Genomic DNA, 13,166 nt, shown 5'->3' with positions numbered 1-13,166 from the left:
TTTTTACCTATCCAGCAAAGCTTTGGTAGATTTGTGCTTTCAATACTACATATTTTACTTCTCATTGCAACTGATATTCATGAAATGCAGTGATACCAGGATAACAGCAAATTTAAAAAGATGAAGTATCTTTCCCTTAATTAATGTCTACAAAGAGATTTAATGATGAAAAGTGTCATTAACTGCCAAGTATTATTAATTATTTTTGCAGTAAGAGGCAGAGAGTCCTCATTATATTATATACTGTTTTAAATATTATAAAATATTTTCAAAATAAGTTTAAAAATTATAAACAAGCCAAATAAAAAGGCATTTTTGTTTCTAGGTGAAATAAAGATCAAAATACAAAGGAAAACTCATTTACATCACACACAAGGAGCCTTCAAAATACACCCCCAAAGATACCCGGCGCTCTGTTCTTTTTCTATATTCCTTGTATGTCTGCAATTTGCATAAACTGAAGCAAGTTTCTACTTACACTTTGACACAAATGTTAATCCTGTCTGCTGGCAAACACACACTGGGATCTTACCTGTCTCAACTCTGTCTACTCACCTTCTGTGGGGCTGTTCCCCGTGAACTGGGGTTCTGAACCAGCTTCTAAAATTCCCTGGTTTTAGTGGGGAAAAATCTCAGAACCATTTGTAACCTCTGGGTCAGGTCTATTTCGGAGTCAATCTCCATTGCAGTTCCAGGTTGGTCTAGACTTAACAGCCCAACACTTATTTAATTGAACACTTATTTTATGCCATGTATTATGCAAGCTCCTGCTCCCGAGCTATATACATTGTTGACCAGATAACTTTACTTCCCTAATTACTATTTTATTGTAGGCCATGCTTTAAATTTTCTTGTGAGAGAGGGTCAAAGTAGGAGACCAGCTGGCAGGAGAAAATATTGAACTTTTCATTTTTTTCTCTCCTTTATAAAAATATATATTTTTAATTTAATAGGGTTTTGGGAAACAGGTGGTGTTTGGTCACGTGAATAAGTTCTTTAGTGATGATTTCTGAGATTTTGGTGTACCCATCACCCAAGCAGTGTACACTCTACCCAATGTATCGCCTTTTATCTCACCCTTCTCCCTGAGTCCCCAAAGTCCATTGTATCATTCTCATGCCTTTGCATCCTCATAGCTCAGCTCCCAATTATGAGTGAGAACATATAATGTTTGCTTTTTCCATTCCTGAGTTACTTCACTTCAAATAATAGTCTCCAATTCCACCCAGGTTGGAGTTTTCATTTTTTATGTTTCTCCGAATGCCTATCAACTCTAACCATTTATGGAATTAACTTGGCTACTCAAGGGATCAGATGTGTTTCTGGGGTTGCATCCCCATTGTTCCTGCATTTAGCTTCCTGGCCGGCTGGTTGTTTGCTTGGATTCCGCCCAATGCAGATGGCAGCATCTCTACCTCAGAGGCGGATGACACATGGTTTACTAATCCTCCCTCCTCAAGTTGCAGCTTTGCTTCTAGAGCTGATTTTCTGGGAGTTCAAATAATTATGCTTCACCTGTGCTATGTATCCTTAATTACATTATTTTCTTAGTTATGCTTGATGACAAAGTTATCAAAATTCAACACACTCAAAACCAAAATAAAATCTGGGAGCAAAATGTCTTTTGCTGCATCACCACAGTAAGTTATAAAGAGGACACTGCACACATTTCCAGGAGGGGAAGTAACTAGACCCTTGGTTAAAACCACTCTGAGAGTTGGCTACTTTTGGAAGAGGGAAAGTTCTAGAAAAACTATAGGTTCTCTTACGTATTAGTAAGTGTGCCCAGGGAATAACACCACATGAAGGCAGGGTGACAGGCAAGTGACAAGTGACGGAGAAAACATTCACAATAATGGTGCTTAGTGAAGCTGAAGGCAATTTCCACTTCTTAAAAATTGTTCCTTCTTCTTCCCTTTCTTCTCCACATCTTCCTCATCTCGTCTCCCTTTCCTTTCTCTTCCTCTATCTTTTCTTCCTTTTCTTCTGGCCTCCTCTTCCTTCTTCCTTTGCTTCTCTTCTTCTTTCATTTCCTTCTTTTCCCTCCTCTTTCTCCTGCTTTTTCTTTTGCTTATGCTTTTCCTCTTTCTTTTCTGCTTCCCACTTTCTCTTTTTTCCATCCTAGCATGCACTCAATCAATATTTCTTGACTTGATGAGTATGAAAGCTTTGATATATGTACCAGGTAGGGTTTAGAGACACATTTAAAGATACTGATGTTTTGATCAAAGATGCTGCCCTCCACTTTTTCTTTGACTGTGTCTGTGGAGTTTCAATGTGACTTGCTCACATCCGGACTATCTTGTATTAACATGAAGAGTTTTATTTCAAATATATAAGTAAATTTTCATTCAAGAAAGCACACTATAATATGGTGAGATCCTTACTATTTTCCAAGTGAAGCAGTTTTTCTACTTATGATTTGTTTGGGAGTTCTTATTGGCCAGGCAATCCTCAGAAACCTGACTCTAATTGTCACTTCTGTCTAATTTATTCTTACATATCCCATCACTGGAAAGTGACCAAACCTGCTAGAAAATTTCTCAGTATAGGAAATGGCAGTGTCTGCTTCAACTGATGAGTTATCAGAAATGGCTTTACATATAGGCAGCATGGAAGTATGATTTGAATAACATGATATAAGAGACATTGGGGCACTACTCGGTCTCTCACTGCTAATTCCCCTTCCAAAATGTCTGGAATACCACTATGAAAAATTCGACTTTGGGGTCCCTCTCTCCGATTCAGTCTAGGCAAAATTTCCTGATAAAGTAACTCTTTCAAGGGCAACAGTGGCTCATTACCGTCTTTTCTCTCCAGGCACTGGAAAATTCCTACCTTCCTACAGAAGACATGAAATTGAGGAAAAAAGAAGCAATACCAAGTTGCATTAGGAGCCACGAAAGCCAGGCTTTGCCAACTTTACAGTTTGGGGCAGGTTGGCTGTTAGCTGGAATGCCATCTGGGTACTGAGGACCTTGCCCATTAAACAGGAGCTCCTGTTTAATGTCTTGGTAAGAGGAAGCACCACAATCACTATGTTAGTGCTTCCAGGTCAAAGTATTTCCACTGTGATGACATTAGGGTGCAGTTCTCTGCAAAATAGTGCTGTTTTAAGCTGTCTAAGTGTGAGATTATGTATTACAACAGGGAGCATTTTTTTTTGCTTATTATCTTTTGTAAGACACCAAGGATGAAAGATACTTACTTCATCAAGGTAAGTGAGCCGTTTAGTGCCACTGAATATCTTACCCCTGTGGCTCACCATAGAAACCCAGCCTGGATATTTTATTGCCTTCTGTACAGATATATTGAAATGAGATGCTCATCACCACAGGTTTCTTGCCACTCTACATATCCATATTCACTCTCTGAGCTGGAGTTGTCTTCCTAAGGGTAATGTGAGAAGGATTTTCTTTCCAATATCCCCAGATTTATAGGGTTTCTATTTTACAAGACCTTATGGCACATATTTACCTAGAGGCAGGTAAAACGAAAAAAGATAAAAAAAGTATAGCACCACCAGAGAAGAAAGGGATTGAAATATAAGTAGATGATTTGTAGTGTAGAAAGAAAAGTGGAACCTCTTTGTTGCTGATGGTCTAGTGATTGTAGCACAAATGTCTGTTTCTGTGGATTGAAGCAATGGCTCGTTTGTACTGAGAAAAGGTGCTTTAGATTAATTTTAGAAACTTCAATACTGCAATGTGCTAAATTTTAATTATTTCACTTCCTGCTTGGTATATTAATGTTGTGATTACCCTTGAAAGAGTATTACCGATGATTTATGCAAAACCCAGTCAGCTCCACAGCTCCATCAGTTTCAATTAAAACAAGCCACAGAGGAGGTGTGCTGCGGCCCTGGTGCCTGTGATCACCATTGCTCCCACAAGCAGGTACAGTCCGTTTACTTAAAGCATTACCTTTGGTTTTCATTCTGGAACCATCTCTTCCATGGCATAACTCACCAATGAGAAAGGAAACTGTAGAGATTTGGTCTGCTGGACTTGGATTCAGACTGAAATCATCCAGGGAAATGTATTTCATCTGTACTTCTCTGCTGATATAGGATATTCGGCGCCAACCCTTCCCTTTTTTGAACTGTTTGACGGCTGAACTGGCCAAAAGAAACTATTGAGCAGTTAGCATTTTCTGATTTCAATGAACGACATTTGGTCAGTCTCTGGGCACTGGGGTCATCTGGAGTTAATCATAAAGTATGCGCGTTCTCTAAAACGAAGCCCTGGCCTCGAAGCTCATTTATCTCAATGATTTCAACTATCCACAGGTCATAGGGTTTTTCGTGGTGCGTCCCCAGCACCCAGTGGCTCTAATTACTAATTTGGCTGCACAGTTATTGAAATCTCCTTTCTACCTGGCAGCCCTTCCTAAATCTAGTCCAACAGTGTTGCTGAGTTTGCCTGCCAGGTCCAGGAGGGGCTCTTCTTTCTGAGTACCAGAGAGACAGGCAGCCAAACCTGATTTCAATGGCATTTCCATTTTAATCACATTTGGAAATTCTTGACTACAGGCTTCTCATTTATAAAGTCCGAGGAGTCCCTACCTGCCAAGTGAGAGCTCTCTGGACAGCTTGCCAAGAGCAGAAACTGATTCCCGGCAAAGACAGGAAAACGCATGTGCTGTCCTCTTTTTTTCACAAGACAAAACGCTGGGACGGAATCGTAGAATCTTGGAGCTGGGAGACTGAAGCCTCCCCAGGGCTCATGCATGGTCTCCAGTGGACTCTTCTTTCCAAATTCATCCCCTGCACTCTCTTCTTCCTCAGTCTATACTGAGCAAACACACTTGAAGGTACCAAGAGCCTTCCTACCACATGGCCTTTGCCCTGCCTGGTCTCTCCATCCGAAAAGCTTTGCTCCTGTATGTTGAACGGTCAGGTTTGTTTGTCTGTTTGTTGTAATCCTTTAGGTCTGATATCATTTGGTTGTGTGTCCCCACCCAAATCTCATCTCAAATTGTAATCCCCATAGTCTCCACATGTTGAGAGAGGGACCAGATGGGAGGTGATTGCATCATGGGGGCGGTTTTCCCCATGCTGTTGTTGTGATAGTGAGTGAGTTCTCATGAGATCGGATGGTTTTAGAAAGCAGTTTTCCCTGCTCTTGCTTGCCCCCTCTCACCTGCTGCCATGTAAATTGTGCCTACTTCCCCTTCCACCATGCTTGTAAGTTTCCTGAGGCCTCCCCAGACATGCAAAACTTTGAGTCAATTAAACCTCTTTTCTTTATAAACTACCTAGTTTGGGGGAGTTGTTTGTAATAGTGTGAGAACGGACTAATTCAGCTAATCGGTATATAAAGATACTTGAAAATGTGGAAGGGACTTTGGAACTGGGTAACAGGCAGAGGTTGGAAAAGTTTGGAGGGCTCAGAAGAAACGGGGATGTGGGAGAGTTTGGACCTTCCTGGAGACTTGTTGAATGATTTTGACCAAAATGCTGATAATGATGTGTACAACGAAGTCCAAGCTGAGGTGGTCTCAGGTGGAGATGAGAAACTTCTTGGGAAGTGGAGCAAAGGTCACCCTTGCTACACTTTAGAAAAAAGACTGGTGGCATTTTGCCCCTGCACTAGAGATCTGTGGAACTTTGAACTTGAGACAGATGACTTAGGGTATCTGACAGAATAAATTTCTAAGCACCAAAGCACTCAAGAGTTTGTCTGGTTGATTTTGAAAGCATTCAGTGTTATGCATTCACAATGAGATGGTTTGAAATTGAAACTCATGTTTAAAAGAGAAGCAGAGTGTAAAAGTTTGGAAAATTTGCAGCCTGACCATGTAGTAGAAAAGCAAATCCCATTTTCTGGGGAGGAATTCAGGCCAGCTGCAGAAATTTGCATGAGTAATGAGTAGCCAAATGTTAAGAGCCAAGATGATGGGGAAAATGTCTCCTGGGCATGTCAGAGGTCCTCATGGCAGCCACTCCTGTCACAGGCCTGGATGCCTAGGAAGGACAGAACAAGTGGTTTTATGGGCAAGGCCCAGGGACCACTGCTCTGTGGAGCCTCAGGACATGGTGTCCTGCATCTCGTGGCTAAAAGGTGCCAAGGTACAGTTCAGGCCATTACTTCAGAGGGTGCAAGCTCCAAGCCTTGGCAGCTTTCAGGTGGTATTGGGCCTGTGGGTAAAGAATTGAGGCTTGGGAACCTCTGCCAACATTTCAGGGGATGTATAGAAGTGTCTGGATGTCTAGGCAGAAGTTTGCTTCAGGGGTAGAGCACTCATGGAGAACCTCTGCTAGGGCAGTGTGGAAGGAAAATGTGGGGTTGGAGCTCCCACACAGAGTCCCCATTGGGGAATGGCCTAGTGGATCTGTGAGAAGAGGGTCACTGTCCTCAGACCCCAGAATGATAGATCCACTAACAGTTTTCACTGTGCACCTGTAAAAGCTGCAGACACTCGACACCAGCCATGAAAGCAGCCTGGGCAGGAGGCTGTACCCTGCAAAGCTACAGGGAAAGTGATGCCCAAGGCTGTGGGAGTCAACTCTTTGTGTCAGTGTTCCCTAGATGTGAGATATAGAGTCGAAGGAGATCATTTTGGGGCTTTAAGATTTAATGACTGCCCTGCTTGATTTTGGCCTGGCATAGGGCCTGTAGACCCTTTGTTTTGGCCAATTTCTCGCATTTGGTTGTGAATATTTATCCAATGCCTGTACCCTCATTGTATCTTGGAAGTAACTAACTTATTTTTTATTTTACAGACTCATAGGTGGAAGGGACTTGACTTGTCCCAGATGAGGCCTTGGACTTGGAGTTTTGAGTTAATGCTGGAATGAATTAAGACTTTGGGGAACTGTTGGGAAGGCATGAGTGTGTTTTGAAATGTGAGGACATGAGATTTGGGAGGGGCTAGGGGCAGAATGATATGGTTTGACTCTGTGTCCCCACCCAAATCTCATCTCAAATTGTAATCCCCACAATCCTCACATGTCAAGGGAGGGACCAGATAGGAAGTGATTGGATCATGGGGGTGGTTTCTCTCCATACTGTTCTTGTGATGGTGAGTGAGTTTTCATGAGATCTGATGGTTTTATAAGACAGTTTTCTCTGCTCTTGCTGGCTCTCTCTTGCTTGCCACCATGTAAGATGTGCCTACTTCCCTTTTTACCATGATTGTAAGTTTCCTGAAGCCTCCCAGCCATGTGGAACTGTGAGTCAATTAAACCTCTTTTCTTTATAAATTACCCAGTCTGGGGAATGTCTTGATGGCAGTGTGAAAATGGACTAATACAAGATTTGTACTCAAATGTTTCTTCCTTAGAAGCCTTTGACCACCATATTATTCTCTACCACTAATTGTTTATTTCCTCAATGGTACATACCTTGGTTTGCAAGTTTACCTCTGTGCTGTCTGACCCTCCTGCTACAGTGTGGAGGAATTTTTCAGGAAGGCTCATTTGCCATGATGTGTCCAGCATTGAGCACAGAGCTGGGATGACAGTGTTACCATTTTTGTTCTCTATGTTCATGAAAGTGATCCCTTATGTTTCAATCTTGTTATAATTCCCATTCCTACTCATTCAACAGGTATTTATATATTTGCTACTATATGAACCATTCACTAAAAGGCACTTTTCAAGACAGATTCTGATTGATACTTCTTGTGGAGGGTAAGGGCAGCTTGGTTTGCTCTGTGTAGACTTGGATTTGAGATCTACTATGCTCATATCAGGGGTTACCATTTGTTCTCAAAAAGAAGGGAAGTGTGGTTAATTAGTGTGATAATGGTTAAAGCGGTCTGTCACCGCTTTCCTGGACAAGCTGTCATGCTGTATTCTGGTGAGTACCACCCTCTGCCTTGGGATAATGAGGCCAGGAAAGCCACTGGCAAGTGGAGTTGACAAGTTAGGTTCATGACACTCACTCACATGGTAACCTGTGCTATCCCTGTATTTGTTTCTTGTAATTGCCTCTTTTGTTAAAATTTAGTTGCAGTATGATCAGTTTTTGTCCTTTTTCTTCACCTATCAATACTTGTACAGTTTCATTCTGTCTTTTCAGCCCAACTCTTGAAACAATGCACATTTTGTGACACTCACAACAGTAATGTTGACTTCTCCTTCTCTCTCTTTCCTTGTTCTATTCTTTACTGTGGCAGATGGTCAGGCCACCACTGAAGTTCTCTGCCCTTATCCACAGCCAAGGAAGTCACGTTCTAGGTATCTTTAGTGTGCCTTCCTCTGCCTCCCTACTGGCCTGACCAGAAAGCCCATTACTGTGTATCTATTTGCAGTGTCACCTGAACAAAGGGACAATGCTCGAGACCTATAGAGGGGCTAAGGACACCATTTTTGTCATGAGGTAGATGCTGCAGTCCTGGTTCTCCCACTTCCTGGCTTTGTAAGCTGATGCAGGCTGTAAATGTTCTGAGTTTTGATTTCCAGTAAGATGGAAATACTTAAAACCTCATGGTTATTATTGTGAGAATTAAATAGATAATGTATAATAAACATTTATACATAAACTATTTATAATAAGCGATTAGCACAGTTTTGGCATATATAACGTAGAAAACAAACACATCTATATCTTTAGAAGAGTGTCGGGAAGTTATTCACCCTCAATTAACCAAAGCCTAAACGTGCACCATTAGCAATTTTCTCCTTTGAAATAGCATTCTTTTTTGTGGTCCTTACTGGAAATAAATATACTATTGGGACATTGTATTTATCAAGGTTCTGACAGGAAACAGATGGCATGCTCCAAACATTTTCACTAGAAAGATTTTAATAAAATGTGCTAACAGTATTGAAGGAGCTCATCAGGAATGGGGAGGCACCCAGGGCACCTGACAGCAAGAACTCATACTTCCCTTTGGTAATAACAGGTTTCAATTTCAATAGCAGTGAACAATAGAGGATGCAACTTCAGTTCATTGTTTGAGCCCCTACCCTGTGTCAAGTCAGGCACTAGGCTATTTGGTGGTTCTAAAAGAGCTTGTAGTTAAGTTGTGGGGAGAGAACACGGAAGCTGCTAACTGTGCAGTAGCCCTTAAACTTCAGCTTGCAGCAGAAGCAGGTGCAGGACTTGTGAAAAGACAGATTGCTGGACCCCAGCCCCTGGCTTTCTGATTCAGTGGTTCTGGGGTATGACCTGAGAGTTTGCACTTCCACCTCCCTGGCTGATTCTGATGCTGCTGGATCAGGAACACAATTTGAGGAACAATTAAATTATGACAGTATAACAAGATACTAAATATGACTGTCCCTATAGATTCCAGGGAAGAGGCCACAAATTTGGAGAGAAATAGGTGGCAGACCACTTATACAGAAGAGGCTAAGAGCATGTAAAGCTGGCTTTGTAACTTAACTCACTATCCCCTTCAGAGTTGTTTTAGTTAGGTTAGGGAATGGATCAGAGCGGCCCACAGTAAGGACTACTTTAAAGAGAATCAGCAGAGTACCTTGGCCAAGAGACAAAGAATAGTCAGTTTTCAAAAAACCCATCTGAGCCGGGCATGATGGCTCAACCCTGTAATCCCAGCACTTTGGGAGGCCGAGGCAGGCGGATCACGAGGTGAGGAGATCGAGACCATCCTGGCTAATACGGTGAAACCCTGTCTCTACTAAAAATACAATAAAAAAATAGCCGAGTGTGGTGGCGGATGCCTGTAGTCCCAGCTACTCAGGAGGCTGAGACAGGAGAATGGCATGAACCCAGGAGATGGAGCTTGCAGTGAGCCGAGATCGTGCCACTGCACTCCAGCCTGGGTGACAGAGCAAGACTCCGTCTCAAAAACAAACAACAAACAACAACAACAACAACAACAACAACAATCTATCTGACAGCTGTGCCCTGGAGTTTGGAGGAGGTAGGAATTGATGCTCTGACTCAGGTCTGGAAAATCTAAATGTATTAGGCTGTCTAGAGAGTTCTAAGCAAAGGCACAGGCTGTGTTAGAACAGCCTAGATTTCCAGGGCTTGCTGAGGCAAAAATGGGTGAGATTTCTCCTGGGTCAAATGGACCTGCAGAAGGCGGCTTGCCTGAAGCTGTCTTCAAAAAAGATTCTGTTGGACTGCAACGCAATATATAATATAGTTATCCATGAATACATGTTGATATAAATAAATAATTGAACCAACGAATGCATACATAAATACATGGATGGGAAGAGACTAATGTCCCATGCCGAAGGATCCCGAATAATTCCTGTAGATCCGCCCGAGGTAGAGCATGACTCCTCTTCCTTCATCTGGGTTGCACACAGTAACTTCCTTCCAAAGAGTACAGTCTGGAGAGAAGGAACATACACAGTAACTTTCCAGTGGAGAAATCTGACAAATGCAACCTCTGCCGGGTGGTCAAAGTTCACACCCAGAGTGTGGAGTCAGGTTAATGGTGTGCACTCTTGGTGTGACAGGATGGGAATGGCACCTCGCCTCTGTGGTCTTCCCTCCCAAAACCCATAATTCCAGAGTAATCAGGAAAAGACATCAGAAAAATCCCAACTGAGGAACATTCTACCTGATCACTACTCCTCAAAACTGTCAAGGTCATTCCAAACAAGGAAAGTGGCCAGGCGTGGTGGCTCACACCTGTAATCCCAGGACTTTGGGAGGTCTAGGCAGGCAGATCACATGATGTCAGGAGTTCGAGACCAGCCTGGCCAACATCGTGAAACCCCGTCTCTACTAAAATATATATATATACACACATATACACACACACATATATATGTATAATTAACCAGGCATGGTGGCAGGCACCTGTAATCCCAACTACTCAGAGGGCTGAGACAGGACAATCACTTGAACCTGGAGGCGGAGGTTGCAGTGAGCCAAGATTGTGCCACTGCACTATAGCCTGGGTGACAGAGTAAGACTCCGTCTCAAAAATAACAACAATAAATAATAATAAAAAAATAACAAGGAAAGCCTGAGAAACTTTCACAGCCAAGAGGAGGCTAAGGAGATGTAACACCTAAAGATAATGTGGTATCCTGCATGAGATACTGACACAGAAAAAGGACATTTGGTAAAAACCAAAGAAATCTGAAAAAGTATGGACTTCAGCTCATAATGAAGTATCAACATTGGTTAATTAGTTGTTCATATGTATATGACTAAAGTAAGAGGATGAATGGAGAAGAAACTAAGCATGGGGTATAGGGGAACTCTGCAGGCTTTCTGTAAACCTAAAGGTATTCTAAACTTAAAAGTTTGTTGTCCAGTTGATCATCCAGTTGGGGAAGGTGATCATGTTCAGTTGGAGAAGGTGACCACCACCAGAGGGAGATTCTATGAGGTAGATGGCCAGAAGATGGGAGTGGAGGGTAGTCACTCATGGCCAGCTGGAAGAACTTGAGCTTGTTCAGGGAATTTCAGTAAGTTGTCCTGGGTGGCAGAGGAGAGGCAGGGTGGCTCTCTGAAGACCCCACCAAATCCTTGCAAGAGAAACAGCCAATATTTGGTCATCTAATAAGCACAGTTGACCTTGGACACTGGATACACCACATTGGCCACGTTAAGACTATGACCTTTCTCCTAATTCACTGCCATCACCTTCATACCCTGTGCTCCCCAGGCACAAATATGGAGGGTCCAACATAGCAGTTAGCAAGTAAAGGAGGAGGAGGAGCAAGGAAGAGAGGGGAAACTGAGCGACCATGTTCCTGCTGCAGAATTCTAAGACCCCATGTTGCCTGAGCTATGTGGAGAAGGCATAAGCATTAGGTTGAATCACAGAATTAATTGTTGACATTAGATTTGTCTAGACTTTTAATTTATGGAAGGAGAGACAATTTGATAATATCTGAGAATGGCTAAAAAAGCTATAAGATTTCCTCAAGATTACCCAGTGGAATAGACAAGAAAACTATACAAATGGACAAGTTTAACAGGCAGTTGTAAACAAAAAGACAAGTTACTTTCTGCTTGTATCCTGCTGTGTCCAGTTTTTTCAGATAACTTGTTATAATTCACAGTGCTGTGTTCTACAGAATATATGGGTAAGAGAAGTAAGAAAAATTATAGAGGCATTTAAGCTGGTTTAGAGTTATGAATAGGTTTCCACAAGAAAAGGCCATGAACACAGCTGAAGTAAAGCAGAAGAGAAAAATTTCCTGGTCATGTGGGTGCATGAATGCACATATGTGCACACACACACATGGACTCTCTCTCTCACACACACTCACACACACACACACACACACAAGCAGAAGCACAGAAGCATGGTCAATATAGGGTCCTGGAGCACTGCAGTGAAGGGGCAACATTCATTATAGCAGGAGAGCCAAGAATATGTTCTTTTGTAAGAAGTGATTGGCAGTAAAGAGTGTACTGAAATTAGTTTAGGAGAAAGTTGACAAGGACTTGGCATGGAGAAGATGAGATGGATCAAATGGACATTTCTTGAATAAAATGGATTTGGTCTGGCTATCATGTCATGTGGGGTGTAAAGGAAAAACAAGATTCAAAGCTAACTCTTAGTTTCCAAGACTAGATATGATTGGTTGATGATACAAAAAACCAATATAGAGAAATCAAGAAGGAGAGTAGGTTGGGCATGGGTCAGTGTGCAGTTCAGGGTAATTAACTCAGTTTCAAACTTGTATGGGACATGCAGAAAAACCATTATGTCACTTAGAGTATAAATTAATTTATTAGCACAATCTTATGATTCCTTGCAAGCCTAGCAAAAATGTGCTTCCCTCTCAATCCTGCTCTAATACTTCTTTTTATTCTCCTCTGTTCCACCATCTCCCCTCCAGTGGTCACAACTGTTTACTCCTTTCTATGTGTTACCAATGCTTTTAATAAACCTCTAATTTAGTACTGAAGTCAATGTTTTATCAGCGGTCACTTTACTTTGCTAAATAAAGAGGTCCTTGTAAAAAGGAGCTAATTGTGAGCCTGGCACACATTAGGTGCTCAATAAATGTTTGTTGAGTAAATGAATAAGTGAGCTTGCTTTACTTGGTGATGAGAAGCATGAGAACATGAAAAGTGGGAGAGGGAGAGAGAAGGATGAGAAGAAGACTCACATGGGCATCACTACACTCAATACTTGGTACCTTCCACAATTGAATACTGGTTAATGCTTGGCAGCTTATGTCAGTGTTTTCAACACTGCTCTAATGAGTAGAGCATTGATATACCAGAGCACTCATCTTGTTTTATGTCACTGCTGCCTCCTGGTTAATC

The 13,166-nt window shown here is 42.0% G+C and overlaps 1 long non-coding RNA gene across 2 annotated transcripts in view; it reads left to right on the top strand.

Annotated features, from left to right (window-relative positions):
- Positions 1-13,166, top strand: part of LOC119620090 (uncharacterized) — a 72,196-nt gene that overhangs the window by 7,736 nt on the left and 51,294 nt on the right. For both annotated transcript variants that reach the window (XR_012091889.1, XR_012091888.1), the window contains exon 4: positions 2,821-3,014. This is a non-coding gene — a long non-coding RNA (uncharacterized lncRNA). The remainder of the gene's footprint in view (positions 1-2,820; positions 3,015-13,166) is intronic.

Source organism: Chlorocebus sabaeus, chromosome 3 (assembly GCF_047675955.1).
Source record: "Chlorocebus sabaeus isolate Y175 chromosome 3, mChlSab1.0.hap1, whole genome shotgun sequence".
Lineage (NCBI taxonomy): Eukaryota > Metazoa > Chordata > Mammalia > Primates > Cercopithecidae > Chlorocebus > Chlorocebus sabaeus.
This window is presented reverse-complemented; position numbering and strand designations above follow the sequence as displayed.